An 18,424-nucleotide genomic window follows, 5' to 3' on the forward strand; every position below is an offset into this window, starting at 1 on the left:
CCTATAAAATTGGGACGTCTGGTCACCCTACTTCAAATGTGGCCTTTCTCAGCCTCATTAACTCCTTCTAGGCTAGTGAGTGGGTAGGTGGGTGAACATCCCATCGCACTTGCCCATAGGGGAAATTTCCTGTAACCCATGTCTGTCAATGGTTGTCCCATTCCCTGAAGCATGAAAGTTTATACCAATTTGTTTTAAAAAATATTCTCTAATGTAATTGTCTAAATTCTTCTTATCCATATAAACATCTAACCCCTTTGTGAATATTACTAATCTCTTGGTTTTAATGATATGTTGTGGCAGTGAGTTCTACAGATTAATTTGCACTGTGTATAAAAATATTTCCTTTAATCAGTTTTTTCAAGATTGGAAGCATGGTGTATTGCATTGCAATAATCCATCTTAAAACTAACAAGACTTGTATGAGCAAGGTCAGGGTCATCCCTGGACAGACTGAGACTTGTGGCTAGCAGGAGATGGTAGAACAGGTTTTTCTAATCCAGTATCAGCAAAGAATCTAGAAGAACTCTTAGACTGCGGCAGGCCACCTCGAATATTTGGGGACAACCCTTGTCTGGGGGACATATTGTGGTGATGGCAAGCTCTGCAAAAAGTGTTTCCTTCTGCCTACAAGCATCACCTCCACCAGCAAGAGCTCTGGTAACAAAGGAGCAACTTCTCATCACCATCCTCTGGGTAGACTCCTTGAGGAAGGATTCAAATCATTTCAGGATATTTCCCTTTACTCTTGCCACATAGACAGGATAGCAGCATCCTCTACTCAGCCGTGCCCAATGCGGATGAGAGGCCTAGGAGTATGGGTATTTTTTTTAAATACACCTATACAGTATTAGAGAGCTGTGTAAGCTTGAAAACTTGTCTGTCTCACCAACAGAAGTTGGTCAAATTAAATATATTGCCTCACCCATGTTGTCTCACAGAAAAATTACAAGACAAAAATACTCTATCACCTATGGGTGAACATTTTTCACAAAGCAATCACTCCATATCTTAGGGACCTATCAGTCCTTGTCCTCAAAGGAAACTGTACAATATGTTCAAAAGACAAGCCTGGGAACTTAAGTTCATAACTCTGCTGGAAACTTAAAATAGGGAGCTGGTCTACATTGAAACACTACAGCGTCACAGCTGCACCACTGTAGCATTTCCAGCTTAGACACTACCTACGCAGACAGGAGAGGTTCTCCTACCAGAGCATAGGTAATCCCCCTACAACATTCTGGGGTACAACCCAGACCAGTGAGATGTTATGTCACCCCTGCCCTGCAACCTTGGGTGCCTCACAATGCTTTGCTTCTGTAGTTCCCACTGGGCCACTCACAGACAGCCTGCAGGTCACACCTTGAGTGTCTGCCTGTAGCCACTCAGCCCTGATCCAGCAACTCTGACCCCAGCAGCCTGTCAGCAACACTCAAGTCACACTCTGCCTTCCAGCAGCCTTGGTTACTATTTGCAGGGTGACCCCAACCCACTCTCTGTTCCAGACTTTTCCCCAAGAAATGTGTTCTGCATTGTCTGGCCCTCTCCTGGGCAATTCAGTTATTTTAGGTCCATTGCCCATGTAGGGGAACAATATACAACAGTTTGTTACTTTAAAACGAGTTACCACACAGAACAGTTTAACCACAGCACTGAATTAGTTTTGAATTAAAGAATAAACCAAAATTTAACTGCAAAGAGAGATTTTATGTGAGTAGAATGCATTAAAGTCAGAAATAGTTACAAGAGAAATAAAGATAAAATGCCTTGTAGTGCTAAAACTTAAACTGGACTTGGTTCAAAATAAAATTCTTACCACATGCTACTAGCAACAGGGCTGACCAAATTTCAGGTCAGGATCTCGCCCCAAGTCAAATGGCTGCTTCCTTCATCTTTTTAGGTGAAAAAAAGAGATAGGGAGAGAAACCTTGGGGTGTTTTTGCCCTTCACTTTTTAGTCCAGTTATACTTTGAAAATGCATATTCCTGAGGGTTACCCCTAGATAAAGTTCATTCCCCTGTGAGGACAGAGACAAGGTTGATAGAGGTTCCCTGTTGTAGTTTGCTAAAATGCAGATCAGTTTGTTCCTGCTCCCCTTCCTTGCCAGGTGATTGCCCATCAACTTTGATGACACCTGGCTAGATATGTCAGCTTGTCCTTTGTCTCTGAGAAACTGGTTTATCCAGACTTGTCTGATAAACATATTTCTGACCTAATTTTATCTTATGGTCATAACTTTACACAATGTTACTATACACATATCATGATATTACTGATCAGTGAGTTAGTATTTTTCAAATGGTATCTCACAAGGCATATTTTGTATAAAATTACAATAGTTTGTAGGGTGTGAATGTAAGGGTGCATTCGGTCACACAACCTCCTCAAGAGGACCTTGTGTTGTCTACAAGGGAACTTAGGTCAGCTTAACTATGCCACTCAGCCGTGTGGATTTTTCACACCCCTGAGCAACGTAGTTATACTGACCTAATTTTCTAGTATAGATCAAGCCAGGGTCTCAGAAACACTGTTTCATGGCTCATTACAAATATTTGTGACCTACTAACCCTCCTTTGTCCTATGACTGCAGAGAGTTAATTGCTCACTCCACTGTAAAGGGTTTCTTGCAACATGTGTCAATAACCCCTTATGCTTAACAATCTGTTCCACCTTGTATTTAGCTGTGATCCTCTGGTTACCTTTTCCAGACCTGAAGAGCTCTGTGAAGTTCAAAAGCTTCTTTCACCAACAAGTTGGTCCAATAAAAGATATTACCTCACACACCTTGTCTCCCAGATCCTGGAATTAACATGGCTACAACAACACTACAAACAGTTTAATTATAACATTCGGTGTTTGATTCTTATTCAGCCTCTGAAGTCTTAGGCCTGGTCTTCACTACAAAGTTGGTCAACATAAGGTGGCTTATGTCAACCTAGTTGTTTGTGTTTATGCTTAACTTTGTCTCCCACTGATGTAAGTGCCCTCTTACAGTGATATAACAACACTACATCCCTGAGTGGCGTTGAGCCAAGGTCAATGTATTGAGGTTGATGCAGAATGAGTGTAGACACTGTGTTACTTATGTTGACCCTAATAGTCATCCAACAGCTGTCCCACAGTGCTCCACACTGACTGTTCTGGTCACAATTATGAACTCCACTGATGAGAGATCACATAGACCAGAAGCCCCCCGTTCCCTTTTAAAGCCCTACAAATTGTTGAAATGAGATTGTCCACTTTGGAGAGCACACCTGGCAGCTATCTATTGTGGTGTGCAACTGCCCAGTTGACCATACTGACTACACCATCCAGATGTGTTCCAGCTTGGTATAGACAGAAGATACTGCATCTCCTGGGCCTGTGGGGAGAAGAGGCTGTGCAAGCAGCCATAGAAACATGGACATTTATGAGCAGATTGCACAGGGGATGCTGGAGAAGGGAAACGACAGGCACCAGCCACAGTGCAGTGTGAAAGCAACTAAACTGTTTCAGGTGTACCAGAAGGCCATGGAGGTGAACAGTCAATACAGTGCTGAGCTGTAGGACTGCCACTGTTACAAAGAGCTGCATGCCATACTTGGTGGAGACCCCACCACCACCCTGCAGACCACTGTGGATACCACTGAGGAGCCCAGTCACAGGCCCCTGGCACAGCAAGGATGAGGAGGAGGTAGAGACATGCAGATAGGGGCTCCAGCTATGCCACAAGCCAGGACCTGTTTGAGACTCCACCGCAGTCCAGTCAATCCCAGTAATTGAGTGCAGGTGAGCCTGATGCAGGGGAAGTGTGTAATTGTACTTCCTATTACAATGATATACTGATGGTGCCCCCAACTTCACAGGGCACAGCTATCAACTTTTCATTAATTTACTCATACTAGAAGAGGCAGCAGTACAACAGAAAGAGGTAGAGTTGTTATCTGCTTTTCATTCCCCTGGATAGTCAGGGACGGGGGAAGGAGGTAGACATGCAGAGTAGTTTGTGTACCCAGCGATGTCCCTTCAATCCTTCTGAGATATCTCCATGACACTTTCATGGAAATACACTGCAATCCTCTCCTGAAGGTTTCTAGAGGTGGCAGCCTTATTTCTTCCTCTGCAGTAGCCAGGTCACTTTCCCACACTACTCAGTGATAACTTCAGCAGGCACCATTGCAGTACACAGGCTAGCAGCATAGTTAGGGCCTAGTTAGCTTTGGGATGCCAGCAGCAGCTCTCTGTGCCTTTGTGACGCTCAGGAGTGAGATATCAGCTAAAATCACCTCCACCTGCCTATTATTCAGTGCCATTGTCCTGTATTCATAGTTTCATGCAACCAAGCAATTCCCTCCTCATTTCCCTCATGTCTGGTGAGCCATACTCATCATGGCTGGTGCTGTGAATGGTACTGTGCACAAGCACTCCGAAGCAGAAGTGTCAATAAGAATATCTTGCTTAAAAAACTTAAGGGGAGCAAGGGAAGGGAGTTCTGAATCTTAACTTTCACTTTCTCTTGTGACAATGGTATCTGTGTTTTATCTGCAGCTGCTGCCATTGCAGCCTTGAGGGGTTCCCCCTCCACAGTCATGGTTATGCCTGAGCCAGATAAGGAGGAGAAAGCAGAGGACTGGGGATGACATGACTGATAAGATCCTGCAAGTCAGTGCTTCATCAGAAGATGAGCAAAGGGCCTGGAGGATGAACTTTGCAGACAGCCTGGAGAAGGAAAGAACAGACAGGAAAAAGGCCCAGGAGTCCCAGCAGTAAAAAGAGAGGGAGGTGCACCAAGACATAATGGGGTTTCTCTGGCACCAAATACAGATGCTGCAGACTCTTGTGTATCTACAGGTTCAACAATCACAAACACTCCTCCCCTTGCAGTCCTCGAAGAACTCCCGTGCAGCACCTCCCTACACACACCTCTTATCATTCCCTTTGGCATCAGGGGCCACATTTCTACCTCTACCACTCCACCCCAGGAGACATTAAGGACAACCACAGCTTCACATACAGTGACCTGTGAAAGCCACAGTTGCTATCTGAGTAGCTAAAATGACCATGAATGTTCTTTCCATTTGTTAAGTTCTGTCCCATTAATATGTTAAGTTTTTTATGTATTTGCTTTAAACTTGCACCAATTTTTTTTGCACTGGGTCTGTTACTGAATAAAATTCTATTATTTGGAAAATAATTTGTCATTATTAGTTTAAAACATATAATGAAGATTGCCTAGCAGTTCTGAAAGCACCCATTTACTTGTTACGTACAGCATGACACAGCTCATAGGATCAGTCACAAACAATGTAATAATCATAAACGTACAAAAAGCACTGCAAAATTAATAAGTGCATTGACAATGTTAAATGCATAGATGTACACAAAGCACCACACACTTCCTAACAGGCCCCAAAACAGCAGGGCCAGATAGGGCACAATACACCACAACACAATACTGTGACTCACTGTTGAAGTGCTCTTTCAAAGCCTTCCTGAGTCATATAGCTCTGTGTTGAGCTCTTCTAATAGACCTTGCGTCTGACTCTTCAACTCAGCAGACAGCTGCTCCACCTCCTCCTTCCACTGTGGCGGAAACTTTTCCCCCTTTGCTTCACAGATATTATGCAGGCAGATACAGTATAACCATTGGGATTTTTTTTCACTCAGATCCAATCTTATGAATAAACACCAGCGTCCCTTCAATGTAACAAAAGCACATTCAGCTGTCATTCTTCATCTCCTGAGCCTGTAGTTGAATCATTTCTTGGTGCTGTCCTGGTGGCCAGTGGATGGCTTCATGAGCCAGAGGAGCAATGGGTAAGCTGAGTCCCCCAGGATCACTACTGGCATTTCAACATTGCCAATGGTAAGCCACTGGTCAGGAAAGAAAGTCCCTGCTTGTAGCTCTCTGAAAAATGCAGTGTTCTTAAAGACCAAGCACCTTCCCTGACCCGCCAACACTGATGTCGGTAAACTGTCCCCAACACTTGCATAGCCATGGAAAAGTAGCCCTTTCTGTTGATGTACTCAGTGACAAGGTGACCTGATACCAAAATAGGGACAAGCATGCCATCTATTCCTCTACCACAGTTCAGGAACCCCATTGATGCAAATCATACCACTATGCCCTGCATATTGCCAAGAGTCACAGTCCTGCATAGGAGGAGGTGATTAATGACCTGCAAGACAATGGCCCCCACAATGGATTTTCCATTTCCAGAATGATTTCCCACTGACCAGTAGCAATCCAGTGATGCAGGTTTCCACAATGCGATCGCCTCTCGCATCTCCACTGTCAGTGCATCTCCTGCGCTGGGGAGCTGGGGCAAGCTCAGCACACAGATCCAGGAATCTGAAAGTTCTGCAGCCACTGCTAGTCATCCCAAGCCTGCATTACAATGCGATCCTACAAGTCAGTGCCTGTTTTTTGGGCTGAGCAATCTGTCCTCCACTAAATCTTCATGTTCCCTATTCGTTCAGTTCTTCTTATGGCTCTGCAAATACTGGAGGAGCGTGCGTCCTGTGCTTTGCAAGGCTTATGATTATAGTGCAGAGTTGTGCAGGCTCCATACTTCAGTCACAGATGGCAGACAGGGAGGAAGGCGATGTGGATTCATGGGATTTTTTTAAAAGCATGAAAATTACAGCATATCATTGACATTATGGGATGGAGACAGCTGCGCGCTGAGAAGTTGATCTCTTGCTCCCAGTCAGCCCTGCTCAACTTGTCTCTGCCCCACCACGCATTGCCAAAACTTTCCAAAAGACAGTGCACTGGACAGTGGCAGGGTGCATGCTGGAACACCTACCCATGATGCACAACACTTTGCATTGACACAAACATTCCAGGTGAGTATGTGCAGCGCAGATGCAAGGACCCAAGTATGCAACCACAAAAGCGATATACTAACTGTGGCAGCTTTATGCCAGTATAACCTGCATCAACCAAAGTTTGCAGTGTAGACATGGCCTTCATGTCTTTAATAAGGGTCCACATACTAAAGGTAACTCCATACAGGATAGTCTCAGACTTGGCCTCAGCACTTCCACATAGGCATTGATTAGATGTTGATTTGAATTTGTTTTAAAAATAAATAAATGGGGAGATGCACAATTTAAAACTAAAATAGAACCAAGCACATTGTACAAAGGTCTATTTCAAGTAATTCTCCTTGAAACTGTAACAAAGGAATGTTTCCTGGGGATTAAATGGACTGTCAGGTAATCAAAAAAGTTTAAGTTTTCTTCACGAGAAAAGGAGCACTTTGGATGGATTTTGTTTCTGGTGCTTTGTGACACTTTACATCTTATTCCCTCATGTCACACCAGGTTTTCATTATTCATAAACACACCTGCAGGATCAGCCAATCAGCCTTTTTCTTCCCCATCCAATGCAAATACATGCATCCCCGCTGTAATGCTCTTTTCCTTATGGCTCATACTGTCACTTAATTATTTTAAGGGGTTGTTTAAAGGGTCCTTCTCCCCAGTCAATTTAGAACCCATGGTGTTTATATAGTGTGCTGGTCATTATGATCATCTTTCCACAGATGACAGACAAAAATGAGAATGCTTTTGTTACTCCTCTTCCTGGATGATAAAGAGAGCAGAGATCACAAGGAACCCCTACTCACAGAGACTGACAACACATACTTTGATAAGTGGGACCATCTTAAAACATGCCATAATCCCACCTGCCTAACAGAACCATCACTTGATTCTAGAGCCCTTGTAAACGAATGCTCCATTTCTAAGCAAGCTAACTGAGATGCTTAAAAAAAAAAAAAAAAAAAACAGTTTTAATTGCCACTGATTAGCTGCCAGCATCCAGGATCCCTCTCACTCTGGCTTGAGGCCAGCACATAGTACAAAGACAGAACATGTTGCTCTGGTGGATGAGCACCTCCAGTCCACTGACAAGGTAAGTGATCATCCTGATCCCGCTGGCCTTCCCTCTCTGACATCTATTACCCTTTATCACCATGTACTCCTGTCCCATCTCACATGGCTCAGGTCCTTCCTCTTAGACCTGACCCAAAAGGTCATTATAATCAACTAGTCCTCCCTCTCCAAGTTCCCACAAAGCACAATCCTCTTCTACATGTTACTCAATATCTACATGAACCCATTGGGGGAGAGGGGGAGATAACTTGGGGTGATATATCAACAGGCAGACAGCATCTCTTTTACATCCAACATAAACAGCATCATCTCCCAGTTCTTACAATGCCTAGCTGTAACTGGCACCTGAATGAAGAGTCGATATTAAAGCTGAATCCAGGCAAGACTAAGGTGATTTAGGTAAGAAGAAGAAACTGCAGTGAATAAATTGACTCCTCTGTTTACATCCCCCCACTAACAAGGGCACCAGTCTTCAGACTGTTGACTCCAGTTCTGCAGTCCATTTTCATTTTGGATTCCTCAATGCTGCCAGATGTCCAAATAGCAAAAGACACCTATTTCCATTAGAGACTGGCCAGAAGAGTCTATGATGAGTTTTTGTTAGAAACAATTGTGGGCAAGCAGTGTTTATAAAAATCACTTTTTATACGAATATATTTCGGTTTACAATTTTTGTGCACTGGTGAGAGCTGGCATAATATGGACAGATGCTGTACAAGCATCTCCCAAGGATTTCTGCCACAGCATTTCCAGAAACATTTCCTGCTACTCTGAGTTACTGAAGTCCTCAAATCTTGATGTAAAGACTTCAAAAGTTATAGCGAATCCACCATTTAGTTCAAACCAGTAAGTGACACTGCAGAGGAAGATTAAAAAAACCCAGGCTCTCTGTCAATCTGACCTGGTGGAAAATTCCTTCCCAATCCTAAATATGGTGATCACTTAGACCCTGAGCATGTGGTTGAGACCCACCAGCCAGATGCCTGGGAAAGAATCATAGAATATCAGGGTTGGAAGGGACCTCAGGAGGTCATCTAGTCCAACCCCCTGCTCAAAGCAGGACCAATCTCCAATTTTTGCCCCAGATCTCTAAGTGGCCCCCTCAAGGATTGAACTCACAACCCTGGGTTTAGCAGGCCAATGCTCAAACCACTGAGCTATCCCTCCCCCCTTTAGCTATCCCTCCCCCCTTTGCTCTGTAGTAACTCAGAGTGCTCCCTATCTAGTGTCCCATCTCCAGGCACTGGAGATTTGTGCTAACACCACTTGCAGATGGGCCATATGTCATTGTAAGCAACCTCACCACACCATCCCATGCATAAACTTATCAAGCTAAGTCTTGAAACTGATTTTTTTCTCCCATTACTCACCTTGGAAGGCTGCTCCAGAACCTCACTCATCTGATGGTTATAAACTTTCATCTAATTTCAAAAATGAACTTGTTTGTGTCCAGTTTATACCCATTTGTTCTTGTGCCAACATTGGCCCTTAATTTAAATAACTCCTCACCCTCTCTGGTGTTTGTCCCTTGGATATATTTATAGAGAGCAATAATATCTCTCCTCAGCCTTCATTTTGTTAGGCTAAACAAGCCAAGCTTGTTAAGTCTCCTCCTGTAAGGTAGGTTCTCCATTCCCCTGATAATCCTAGTAGCCCACCTCAGCACCTGTTCCAGTGTGAATTCCTTTTTCTTAAACATGGGAGACCAGAATTGCACACAGTATTCCAGATGAGGTCTCACCAGTGTCTTGTACAATGGTACTAACACTTCCCTATCTCTCCTGGAAATATCTCACCTGATGCATCCTAGGATTGCATTAGCCTTTTTCACAGCCACGTCACACTGGCAACTTACAGTCATCCTGTGATCAACCAATATACCCACATCTTTCTCCTCCTCCTCTGTTGCTTCAAACTAATAAGCCCCAGTTTAGAGCAAAAATTCTTGTTGTTACTCCTTTTGTGCATGACCTTCCAAATTTCATACCATTTCTATAACTCCATGTAGTGGTAGCGCAGTCATCCCTTTCTCTCTCTGGGTCGGAGGGAGGCCACACTGCCTCATTATGTCACTGGGATCATGGCCTACTGTTAGGGGAATTAGCAGAGTAGGTATAGTGTCATGGCCTTCGTAACAGGGTTAACTCCCAACAGTCAATAGGCCCTAAGCCCTCCATCAGGGTAGAGCCGGTAAGCAGTCTATGCGCTCTAACTCTTAGGCAAGGAAGCGCTGACAAGCAGTCTATAGTGCTAACCCTTAGGCAGCAGTGCGCTGGCAAACAATCTATTGTCCTGGCTCTGACAGGTGACAGACAAACACAGGATTCATGGCCTATGGTGGGGAGGCTGCAGCAGGGGTAGGGGGACGCAGACCCACCCAACTCCACTGCATCCCAGCCCAGGACCCTAACAGTGGCAGGGTGTCCCACTACTGGGTCAGCAGGGATCCTCCCGCATCACACACTGAGCGGCTATTAAGCCACCACACCATCAAACTAAAGTCTGGTTTCCCTGGATTACTTCCTACCAGAGTTCCAGATCAGGCTCCGTGGTCTCAGGCTCCTTTGTTTCGTCAGGGTACTCAGCCACCAGCAGTCCCACTAGATCCTCCCCAGCCTCGGATCTCTGCAGATCCAGGGCACCGCCTGGCTCGGCAGCAGGATTGGCAGGCAGCAGAAAGCAGGACACATCTGTCACCTTCCCTGGCTGTGCTCCAACTGAGCTAGGAGCTCCGCCTTTTGTACTTCCTGTCCCGCCTCTCAACTTCTGGAGGGAGGGCCAAGCCTGGCCTGACTCCACCCACCCAGGCAGAGAGAGCCGTTCCTGCCCCTCTGGCTCGGAGGGAGGCCACACCTCCTCACTACACTCTAGTTTTCATAATCATCCAAATCCCCTTGTATGATAGTCCAGTGTGCATCCATATTGGCAATACCTCCCAACTCTGTCATCCACAAATTTTATTAGCATACGCCCACTATTCAGGTCAAGGTTATTATTGAAAATATTAAACTGAACTAATAAGAGATAGAGGGAAATGATTCCCTCTGAGGCTGTATCAGGCTCTGGCCCTCCCTTCCTTCAGGCAGTGGTTGTCAGGGAAGCTCCCACTTTCAGTTAGCCATCTCCTCAGGAGGCGAGAGTTGAAGGTCTGTTTTCTTCCCTGGTCTGCCCACCAGTGAGGTGCTCTGCTTTCCTATTAAGCTCCTCTTCCACCCTGTACATGTTGTGCAGCTGTGGCAGGGGACAGCTGTCTGAGACCAGAGCAGCTCCTTAACCCCTTGTTCTCCACTGTTCTCCTATTACAGCCACTCCGCCATTGCTCCCAAGCTCCTCATTACCCATTCTAAAAACTGAAGCTAAGTATGTGTTTAGGTGTTGGGCATACTTAGATTATCTTTAATCTGTACCCCATGCTTAGTGCTTAGCAGTCCCTCTATTCTATGCACCTTAATTTTTATTCTAAACTTGAGTGAGATATTTGACACTACTAATAAACCTGCAAAAGGATATTTTAAATCTAAAAAAGAGGGTTTCTTTTCCATGAACTGCTTCCTTCTAAAAGAATTTTGATTCCAATTATTCAGACACCTGCTGGTGTCCCAGCAGCACCCTTGGCAGCAGCTAACCCTCCAGAGCTGAGCAGCAGAAGGAAACAAACCACAGAACAATGTTGTACAGTACACACACCAAAAAGCCTAAGAGCACAGCAGTAAATCTGTCATTAATGTGACATCACAAGAGTCTGCTTGTTTGTTTGCTTTCCCTTTTTATACCTTGATGCTCTCTTTTGTGTGGCACATGTTGAATTTTTCTTGATTAAGTTGATGCTTTTATTATACTGTATCCCCTGCAGAATTAAGGAAAGGAGATACATAACTGTGTATGGCAAAGGCAGTGATACAGAATACTGAATTCATAGTGCTGAAATGACAAGCAAACAAACAAAGCTCTCTTGTACCGGCTTAAAGGTGTAGTATTTAGGATCTATCTCTGGAAACATACTTTGGGAAAACAGAAAGTGGAATCAGTGTTACACAGAAAGATAAATACTTAAAATTGTCAAAAGAAAACAGGGGGAAAAGGTTAGACTGTAAGTTCCTTGCGGCAAGGAATCGTGTCTTATGCATTTGTACAGTGTTTTGCACAATCAGCCCTTGATTCTGATTGGAGCGTCTGGTGCTATCACAATTAATAGTAATACAAATAATATTGTGATCACCTTGGGACATTCCCTGCAATTTCCTGACCAGAACTTTGAAAAAAAACAAGAGCAATAGCCCCAGAGAATCCATCCCAGGTTTACCATGAGCCCAGTGCATACTGGTATAGACTGAGGGCCAAACCTTTGTGCACTTAGCATGGCTTACAGGATCAAAGACTGGTTTTAACTATCTTTGAATCCCATCCCTCCCTTAGATCCTGTGGCTGCTTGGTGACAATCTGGTCTCCCAGCATGTGTTAGAACAGTCTTCATATAGTGTAGGAGCTGCTATGACAGATCAGTCCTATCCAGGGTTCTCCTACATAAAGGGAGTCTTCTAGTGGACCTTTAAGCCCAGTTAAAGTTTGCTTTGTAGTACCAGAGCAGCACAAAACACCTGTAGGAGCTGCCAAGGATCTGACCCCAAGAATTCAGTCCGTGCTGGATACTCAGACTGCGCAGTTATCATCAATAGAGCTCGTAGTTATGTGCCTCACTACCAAATCTTTGCACCTTGATTTAAGGAACTCTCAGTAACCTGGGACACCACACTTACATATTTAATAGAGACTAAAGGGAAAAAAGGAGGGGGAAGGATGAGGAACTATGTACTATAGCTTATGAGGATTTTAAAGTTGGAAGAATAAGAAACAGAAGTTAACACCACAAATAAAGATAGTGAAAACTGATTAGCTTCTCCATTTCACCTTACACCATATGCAAAAAAGGGATCACAACCAATGTGCCCTCTAATTTTTGATAGGCCGTTTGCGCAAAAAATTTCTTCTGTGCAAATTGTTGTGCTTCTGTGCAAATTGTGCACGCGGTGTTTTGCCATGTGCATGGGGTTTAGGATCTGTGTGTGCACGCACATACACACAGCTTAGAGGGAACAGTGATCACAACATGAAATTAATAATTGGTACATTTAGAAATATTGGCCTACATTTTCAAAAGTGACTAATGATTTTTAGATGCCCCAACACTCTGAGACACTTTGAAGGTGCCTAATTATCAAAGGACAGTTGATTAACACCTTCTGAAAATCAGCCCCCTTCAAAGTGTCTCAAGTTGGACACACAAAAATCACTAACCGCTTCTGAAAATTTAGGCCACTGTTCCTCATCATGTTTAACCAACCTGAAGGGATTCACTGCTGCAGCTGATCATAGAGTGAAATACAGTGCCTGGATTCTTAAAAGAGATAGAAAACAACTTAATGATGGATGATGGCATTTGTAGTTACTTTACCAGTGGCCAGAAAATAATAACATTGTTATTACTTATTAATGTTGAATTATAATATTACAATGATGTAATAATTCCCAGTCAAGAAGTACACTAAAGATACCATTAGGACTGACAGTGCAAATCCGTAATTTAGGGTAAAATATGCTACAGTATTGTTGTAATTATCCCCAAACCAAGCACTATACACTCAATAGATTCAGAGTTAAGGTTAAACTTAAAAGACATCCAAACAAGCTTACGCATAGAAATACACAGTTAGCATATCCAATAACCTTAACTTTGCCTTGTAGTGACAACATGCAACACCCATATAATTATGGTTAAGGGATTTTAGAGTTTGTGGTGCCAGATTAGATTAAACTGATTATTACAGACACATTAGAAAGTCTGTTTTTCCCCACCCCATGGTATCATGTTTGTTTGTCTTCATGGTGAGTGAAGCCCAGCTGCCCTCAGGGAAGGTGGAAGCGGCCTATGCTGTCCGGAGGCAGAGAGAAGCAGATAGGATGTCTAAATAGCAGGTGTGAAAAATCAGAAGGGGGTGGGGGGTAACAGGTGCCTACATAAGACAAAGCCCCAAATATCAGGACTGTCCATATAAAATCAGGACATCTGGTCACTCTAGGAGCAAATGATTGTAGGCAATGACCATTTTTGCTAAGACCCACTTTGTAAACTCTTCAGAGCAGGAAATCTCTCATACGTTGTATTTGTACACTGCCTAGCATGATGGGGCCCCAACGCTGTGCTTTACACATGAGGGATGACAAATTAGAACCATGCTGTACTCCATGGGAGAGGGCCCTCAGGCCAGAGAAGTAATAATTCCTCAAGACTCTCTGAGTGCTCTTCCTGACTAGAATGGCTCCTATGCATTCAGTGAACAGTACCATTATCTATATTAGAAACATTTTCCTCAAAAGTTAATATAGAGAGCAAAATTCATCATAGCTCCATTGCCTTCAATAGAGCAACACCAGGGATGAGTTTATTGAAGATCTCTAATATGAAAACACTGGAATGGGGAAATTTTTAGCAAAATAAAAATAAATTTTGCTAAAATTTACTGGGATTTTGCAACTTCATTTGCTTGTGAATGCCACTGAACTTGATTAGATGTGGTTGTTACAGTGCATGCGTCACCTAAACAGTAAATCAGTGCACAGAGAATTGTGTGCATTCATGCATCAGCATTTTTGAATCAAGATACCTCTTATTCTTGAGATTGTTGATTGCACTCCTTTCAAACTTGGAACCCACTGCACAAGCCTTACATGAATCACATTCAGCACAGGGCATTGCTGAATCTCTGTCACAAACAACCTGGAAAGAAAAGATCAGAGATACAGTTTATTTTTCCTGCATCTTGTTAAATACTGTACCAGGAATTTTGAAGAAACCCAATGCATAAATACATATTTTGTCTGATTCAGTAACATATCTAATTCAAACAGCACCACATTATAAAACCAAAGAGCTGCTGTTATTCATCTACAATTTAAATAGCAACACTTTCTTTCTTTACTTTTACATTTTAAAACAGGTCAAACCTGACAGTAACCTAACACTATATATATATATATATATATTAAAAAAACACTTTACCCTCCCATCACACTCCTCCAAAAAGTAACCAGAAAACCACTGACCTAACTAACATAAAATTGCTTGTTCCTTTTATGTTATTGTCACTACTTTTAAGCAGTCAGGCTGATGGTGGATCAGTATTCGCAATCTCAGATAATTGGAAGATAGCACATCTTAATTGACATCTTTAATTAGCTATGGCAACGATCCAGTCTTCATCTGCAGTTTTGTATCACTTTTTGTCTGTGATGTTTGCTTTTTGCCATGATTTCTGTTGTCTGTCAAAAGTGATACAGGCTTTATTTCCTAAGCGCACCCCAAGATATCGAATACTTTTTTTGGTGGTAGTGGTTTACCAAAGGTTGCAAGATATTTATGAATGAACTTCATCGTGGGGAAAGACACTGAATTGGTAACGTTGGAGTCTTCCTTTTACATACAGAAAAGGTTTGACAAAGATTACATTACAGGCTTCCCCACCAATATTAGACTGTGCTATGGAGTGACCACCTCTCTAGATGACAGCGTAATTGAGACATGATGCCCATTCAATCCCTGGATTCAGACGAAGGTGCTATTTGTGAAAATGGATGTGGAATGTAGATTGCTATCTGCTATGAACTGGAATGAGACCATTCTTTCATAAATGACAACAACTCTCTGTAGCTAGCAACTTGGGCTCGATTTGAACTGCTGCTCTTCAGGTGAAAAAGCTCACTAATAATCTCCTTTGCAACACTCTGTTGACATTACTAGACATCATTACACTGATAGTTATTCCAAAGAAAGAGAATACCTGGTGCTGAGCATTTTCTCTGGCTGTGTTCCTAGTATTTTCAAGATAGAATTTCAAGGACATTTTTTCCACTAGGTTTCAAAAAGTTTGAGAACCAAGATCAGTAACACATTATACATCTAAGCTTAAAAACGACGACTGTCAGCAGTTAAAACTATAGGAGCCAGATCTTCAGCTGGTGTAGAGCCTTTCATTTCACCTTTAAGGAAATAACTGGAGACCAACCGATGTGTATAAATAAATCTGATTTTCCTTTTCTTTTGGCCAGAACATTATAAATTTTTTTTTTTTTTTTTTTGCTTCTTCCAGGTTGGCCTTTAATTTTCTTCCATGTGCAACTTCTGTTTCCTAAGGCAACAAATAAAAAAAAAAAACAATATCTGGCGTTAACTGTGCTTCTGCCTAACAGAATGAACTGGAGAGGGCAGATACTCAGGAGGAAAACATAGGTAAATGACTAATAGGAAAGACACAATACACCACCAATACCTCACCTGAGCTTTCTTAATTGTGCAGGCATTTGTAAATCTCTCCTCATTGAGGTACCTCAGCATTGTACTTGGGTTACAAGACAGAGTTCTGTCCAGAAAGGACAGACAGTCCTCTGTCTTGCTCTTGGTTTAGCCATCAATTTGAGTTTTGAGACACATGCAAGTCCATAGACTGTCATATTCTTTCTAGGGGAACTATCCATGTCCACCTCCCAATCCTCAGATCCTCACACTGCAACTACTCTTCTTCTGGACAAAGAGAGGGATCTCTTTGGAGTCCATCATCACCGATCCTTAACATTTCATTGGGGTCCCTGAGGAAGGGTTAGGGTTAGGGTTAGAGGCATGAGTCTAGGTATACATTCAATATATATGCAACATGTACCCAGCTGCATATCACAGTGTATCAAGTTCACCTTTCTTGTCCTTATTTTCAAGACCCTATTTCCTAGCTCTATTTCTTCCATGCTGGCTCTAGTCAGAGAGTGCCATCTCCAAGGCCATCTCCTTATTCTAGCCCTTCCTAAAAACTTCTTTCGACTGTGTTGCCTACAACAAAAGTGAGTTAATATGCTCACACAGTTACAAAACAGATTTATTGGAACCATCAAAGTATGCACATGCCTTAAATGAGCAATCATGTGATCTTACCATGGTAGCCCTTGAATGTCCCCTTTCTTGCCTTTCACTCATCTGTTACCCACACTTGTTGTGTCATGGCCAAACTTTAGACAGCACAAGGGCTGTGTCTTCTTCTGTTTTTGTAATGAGCCTTAAACATTTTGGGGTACTCAGAAGTAATAAACAATAATAGTGAAATCAATGTATAACTTTTAATTTCCTTAGGGCAATACATTAATCATTCTCTAAGGGTCTAAATGTCTACACTGGAATTAGACACTCTCAGCTGGCCCGTGCCAGCTGACTCAGTATTGTGGGGCTCAGGCCTAAGGGCTGTTTAATTGCGGTTTAGATGTCGGGGCTCAGGCTGCAGCCCAAGCTCTGGAACACTCCCACCTCACAGGGTCCCAGAGCCCAGCCTCCAGCCCAAGCCTAAATGTCTACATCACAGTTAAATAGCCTCTTAGCGCAAGCCCCACAAGCCCGAGTCAGCGGGCTTGGGCCAGCCACGGTTTCTAATTGCAGTATAGACTTACCCTAAGGCCTGCTCCTGCAAGGTATGGAGCTTCGGCTGCTACTTATTAAAATTAATGGGAGCTCAGTACCTGACAAAATCAGGCCCACTGACATTACTGATGTTAGTTAATGCCCTCTTTGATCACATGAACCTTCCTTCTTGTCCATTCAGAGAAGATAAAATGATTACAATGGGTAGGGAATGGCAAATAAAGCCAGGGTTTGTACCTGCACTAAATGCCTGGCATTCAGATATCATCCTTAGAGCAGATAATTACTGTAGCAGTCAAGAGACAATGTCTCAAATTTGGAGTATATACTCCTGTGTACTTTGTTCTTTTTGTTGTTGATTCTTCAGGCATTTCTTGGAAATAGTTAAAATGTGGCACTTTTCTTTCTTCCACAGAAACATGAGGAAAGTGGATATGTTTGTATAAATCTGAGTGAGACTCTATTGAGAATCTAGGCAGTGGCTTAAGCTACCATTCCACTCTTAGCAAGGCCAAATTTAAAGGGGAAGGTGGGATGTTGCCAGACAATACCAAGCTCTGAAACTTTATTCTTACATGCAAAATTGAGGGTTTACGTGGAACTTCAGTGAGGCATAGGCCTTCCATTGCCCTTCTGAGGAGGTCATGAACTTTGTGCACACAGATGTAATCAATTTATACACAGAATTATTTAATAGTTGTCCCATTTAATGACAATCTAATAGCCAAAATGTCGTCTTCCATCTCACTTTTTTATTGAAGGAAAATACACAAAACATTAAGTCTACTTTGCATGAACGAAGGAAACCATATGGTTTGAATTTTATAGCCTTTTAATCCATTTTTATTATTAATGCTCCTTTTAGTTGTCAATATATTATTATGTTGAAGGAACCCAATACGGGGGAGTCCTCCTGTAGATAATTCAAAATATATATAGTCCCAGAGAGTGCAAACAAAATCTGTAGCCTACTGGATAAAGTGTTTTCTTCACATTTCAAAAATTGTGCATGCAAATCTAATTAAGGATTTTTTTATCAATATTATATTGTTCTGAGTCTTTCTTGTACAAGCAAGGAACCCTGGATTA

At 42.7% G+C, this 18,424-nt stretch overlaps 1 long non-coding RNA gene across 1 annotated transcript in view; it reads right to left on the reverse strand.

Moving 5' to 3' along the window:
* Positions 1-18,424, reverse strand: part of LOC311518913 — a 115,304-nt gene that overhangs the window by 10,015 nt on the left and 86,865 nt on the right. Inside the window, exon 2 of the long non-coding RNA XR_014711139.1 lies at positions 14,544-14,656. This is a non-coding gene — a long non-coding RNA (uncharacterized lncRNA). The remainder of the gene's footprint in view (positions 1-14,543; positions 14,657-18,424) is intronic.

This window comes from Lepidochelys olivacea, assembly GCF_965140295.1.
Source record: "Lepidochelys olivacea isolate rLepOli2 genome assembly, chromosome: 3".
In the NCBI taxonomy this organism is placed as follows: Eukaryota; Metazoa; Chordata; order Testudines; family Cheloniidae; genus Lepidochelys; species Lepidochelys olivacea.